Source organism: Atractosteus spatula, chromosome 6 (genome assembly GCF_055471065.1).
Source record: "Atractosteus spatula isolate fAtrSpa1 chromosome 6, fAtrSpa1.hap1, whole genome shotgun sequence".
Lineage (NCBI taxonomy): Eukaryota > Metazoa > Chordata > Actinopteri > Semionotiformes > Lepisosteidae > Atractosteus > Atractosteus spatula.
Window position 1 is genome coordinate 16,692,106 of NC_142711.1, and position 5,070 is coordinate 16,697,175.

Below are 5,070 nucleotides of genomic sequence, written 5' to 3' on the forward strand. Positions count from 1 at the left end.
TAGTAAGCTGAGTACACTGAAAATAAGGACTGTTAAAACATCACGATGCTGTCACTCTTAGCAATTTTAAAAACTTCCATTTTGGTAACTCTGCATTTATGTGCAAGTCTACGACATTCTTATATGAGTGAGTTTGTTGTGTCATTAAACCATGGAGTGACTTTCTGGATGGACTGTAGGTTTTCTTATTTTCTATCGCATGTGCCTAGGAGCTGATCTGACGAACCTGTGTTAATAACTGTGTTAATAACTGATAGTGAGCGTGTTAGAACACATAGGAACAGTATCAAGAACAAGATGGTGTTCTAACATATTTTACTTGATTGTTAAAAGGCTGTTGGAATTCAAAGATATTTTGATAATAGTCTGACATAATTGGATCTCCAGACAAAACAGGTAGTTGGTGAATAATAATACATGTAATGACTCGATCAAGTGTATGATTAAGACCTACGACATGCTGAGGAAAACCTACAGGAAACTCTCACAAGGGGCTCGTTCTGCATTAACATGTATTTGAAATCACTCAGTACATATCTTCATAACTAATAACAAACTTAGAAATTCACTAAACTCTATCAGATTGAGTTTGACCATGCAGTGCTACAGTCAGATAATTACGTGAAGGCAATACTAATTTTCACTTTAATAGAATATACTATTGAAAATGTTGTCAAGTGAATCATGTCATACTGTAAATGCATAGCTTCTATTGTTGTTTATACAACTACATTTCTTAAATTGATCTCACAATATTAGAGGATGGAATAGACCATTTGTGTTATTTTCCTGGGCTCATTGCCTTTACATCATTCCTACTTCTTGACTAACTGCTTATTCCTTACATGACTGCAGGGAGCTGGATTGGGGCACAAAGTACATTACACCCTGGAGACACAGGGCCAAGACACTCACTCATTCATACACAGCAACACCGACACACCATACACAACAGCAATTCAGAATCACCAGTTCACCGAGCAGCCCAGGAGTGTGGGAGGAAACAAGCACCTGGAGAAAACGTAGACTAACACAGCGAAAGCAAAGTTCACAACGGACGGGCTGGTTTCAAACACAGAGCAGGTGAGAGTGGCAGCATATCCAGAGATCTGCTGGAGAGGACAACAGTCTCCTCTCTTCTCTAAATGATGTCAGAGATTCTAACTTAAATGGTCTGTCTTGGTTTCTCAGGTGAGGCTCATGACCTCTGTGGATCAACAGAAGGTGATGTGACAAAAGCATTTCCTTTCAAAGCAACAACGAGTCTTGACGTTTCCCTTAGGTCAAACAAAGCAATGGGTAATGGGTAATTAGCACGGAGCATGTTTTTATACAGTATGTGTTTCATCTGTTGTGTAATACGAATGCAACATACCCATTTTAATTTCATGGTGGCCATGCTTTTAAAGACAATACCTGGCAATGAACAATGTTGACAGATAGCACGGCCTGTTTCATGTTTTATAAGTTTTATAAGGTTTTTTTTTTTTGCTTTTTTTTGGAGGAATGTAACTAATCCACTTAGGTACAAGATAAGGCAGAAGAGATTGGAGGTTAAGAAATTGTCATATAGTTAAGTACTGGCTTTTTTCACTATTTGTGATCAAAGCGACAACTCTGAGAAATCATATAACCAGTCTACTGCTAAGGTAGCTCAACCAACAAAAGGTCTCTCCATTGAACTGTCTCCAGCCCGGAGTCTTCTTTTTAGGGTGGACTCGCGTTTAAGGTCCTGTTGCTGTTGTTTGGGGTGGGATTAAAGGGGAGGGGGTATTGTTGCTAAAAAGCAAAAAGTAACAATATGGAGCAGTTTTAGCTCTCCACTTTCATTTAGCAGTTGCTACAATATGTACTCTTTATTTATTAGACTTGAATTCTCCCTTGACACTGGATCTGGTTTCTGATAAGCATGACTAATATTCCTGCTTAGTCTTGGCATATATATGCACACTATATACTCATGCCTAACATTCTGTTTAGATTTGCTCCAGAAGAGAAATACAAATGTTGCCCTGAGTCACATTTAAAACAACAAGACGTTTCTGGATTCTCTAATAAATGTTACTACAGTATGTGGTTGCCTATTCATCTGCAGAGAAAAAAAACAAACAAAGGAGACAAATTCATTATCTGTACTGCACAGGACATTTTGAATTTCTATATCGGGATTGCTTTTTAGATTGATACATACAGTATACCATATTTTTTCAATCATGTATATATTACTTCATTGTGAGAAAAATAAAACCTGATGCTAGGTTATAAACACTGAAGTTCATCACCTAAAATATGTACAATGTATTTAAATTTCTAAGGGTGTGATGAGTATTTTGTCATCATAGATCATTTTGACTGATCTATAACAAAATACTCATGTTGGCACTTGCAGAAATATTCTCCTGTTTGTACTTGCCTTATGTGAATTTATGCCTTATGTCTTATGTGGAGTCCTTTGCCATATCTGAAGCAAGTTCTTACAAACTTACAAAAGCCATGGATAAAAAAAATGGCATTTATATTATATAGTGTTGTGTTTATACAAGAAAATTATTGTGTTTAAATGAGAAAATTAGTGCATTTATGCAAGATAGTTGAGCGAGAAATTTATTGTGTTTCTGTGAGACAATTATTGTGTTTAAGCACAATAGTTAATTTCTACACGATGTTGCCTGCTATTTTAATATCTTGCATTATATATGCTGTGATATTGTTCCAATTCAAAGTAGCATCGACTTTAACAACAGAAAAATATCGTCACACACGTTAAAAAAAATCTAAAGGAGCACGTGTTCTGTCTTTTGCATACATGAAGTACAGCACCGTGTCTGTGAGCGTTCCCAGGTTAAATGCGTGTGTGTGTCGCTGCTTCTGTGACAAGCAGAAATGACACGGCTTTCCTAACGCATGTTCTTGATGTGAAACTGCAGAAACATGTACAGGTGGGAAGAGCCAATGTGCTTCTAATCAGGGGATGAGGGGTGTGAAGATATGATCATCGGGGCAGGTGTGTTATAAACCTGGTGGATGTACTTACAGTAGGTGTTTGCCTACTCTTTAAACATTGAGCGGAATACATTCACGATGACTTGATAGTAAGCCTTATACCAACTGTTATTGCTGGTAACAGTAAACGGTAAGACAGCAATGTACGAACTGTATAATGGGCTGTGTGCTGTCCTGGGATTCTTCTTTTTGTTTGGCATTGGCCTATCTCTTTACACCCATGTCTGTGTAATACCATCTCATATAAATGAGATCATGTTCTCACTGTCTTTGCATGAGTTTCCTCCCACAGTCCAGAGACATACTGGTAGATTAACTGTCTTCTGGGAAAATGGGCCCTGGTGTGAGTGTGTTTGTGTCTGTGTGTGCCTGTAAGTGTGTTTGTGTCTGTGTGTGCTCTGTAAATATGTATGTGTCTGTAAGTGTCCTTGTGCCTGTGTGTACCTCTGTGTTTGTGTCTGTGTGTGCTCTTGAGTGTGTGTGTGTCTGTGTGTGTCCGTAAGTGTGTGTGTGTGTGCCTGTAAGTGTGTTTGTGTCTGTAAGTGTGTTTGTGTGTGTGTGCCTGTGTGTTTGTGTCTGTAAGCGTGTTTGTGTGTGTGTGTGCCTGTGTGTTTGTGTCTGTAAGTGTGTTTGTGTGTATGTGTGCCTGTGTGTTTGTGTCTGTGTGTTTGTGTGCCTGTAAGTGTGTTTGTGTCTGTAAGCGTGTTTGTGTGTGTGTGTGCCTGTAAGTGTGTTTGTGTCTGTGTGTGTGTGTTTGTGTCTGTGTGTGCTGTGAGTGTGTGTGTCTATGTGTGTCCGTAAGTGTGTGTGTGTGTCTGTAAGCATGTTTGTGTCTGTGTGTGCCTGTAAGTGTGTTTGTGTCTGTAAGTGTGTTTGTGTGTGTGTGTGCCTGTGTGTTTGTGTCTGTAAGCGTGTTTCTGCGTGCCTGTGTGTTTGTGTCTGTAAGTGTGTTTGTGTCTGTAAGCGTGTTTGTGTGTGTGTGTGCCTGTAAGTGTGTTTGTGTCTGTGTGTGCTCTGTGAGTGTGTTTGTGTCTGTAAGTGTGTTTGTGTGTGTGTGTGCCTGTAAGTGTGTTTGTGTCTGTGTGTGCTCTGTGGGTGTGTGTGTTTGTGTCTGTGCGTGCTCTGTGAGTGTGTGTGTCTGTTTGTGTGTGTGTGTCTGTGTGTGCTCTGTGTTGGACTGGCAGCCTGACAGATGAGCTCCCCCTGTTGCCTGTCGCTTGCCACAGTAGATTCCAGCCCCCTCCCACAGCCCTGAACTGGAAGAACAGTTAGAAGATGGGTAGATAAACTACTGAACACACCTTTGAACTGTTCTTTTGTGGTTGAATTTGTGATGCAAGAGTGTTCACATTGGGGTTATTTTCACCCCATCATCACGTTTTTATGCTGTCTTGGAAGGGACTAGGTAAGAGATGTTAGAGTAGATGAAGAATTAAACAGATTTGCATGCCCTTGCTTTTAGATAGTCTGTTTTTGTTTTAAAAAAAAACATTGCTATTGCTTTGTTTTAATTCTTTATCAGAAAATTCTAACCCCTTGAATAAACCTGCATAAAACCAAATTTCTTCAGCAATCTGTTTCTCCATCTCTTCATAAAGTGAACATTCATGATTGCTAAGACACACACCATTGTTTTCTATACAAAAATCAGACAGTTCAGTTGAAGGGCTTAATTAGCAGTAATTCAGAACCCAGAGGGAACATGTTTTGTGAAGAGAAGCGCTGAGAAAGGGTCTTAACAAATGATGTTGCTTTAAGAAAGAATTATCAGAAAATAACAAATGGGATTATTACATTCGAATGGAGGGGTTTGGACCCCAGAAAAGCCATCAGAAGTCCAGCCCTTTTGGGTGTGGATGAGCTTGCCGTGTGGAATTCAAGTAAAGGCAACCGATCTCCTCAGGTTAATTGGATGCCTATTGGACAAGTGGAAACAAGCACCAACTTTCACTGCTTGTTGTACTTAAGGAACTGCTCTCGTAAAGAGCATTGTTCTAAAACAACACAGCCTTTCCAGCTCACTCACTGTGAGCCTTGATTTGTGGGTGAGAGGAACAGCTTCTGACC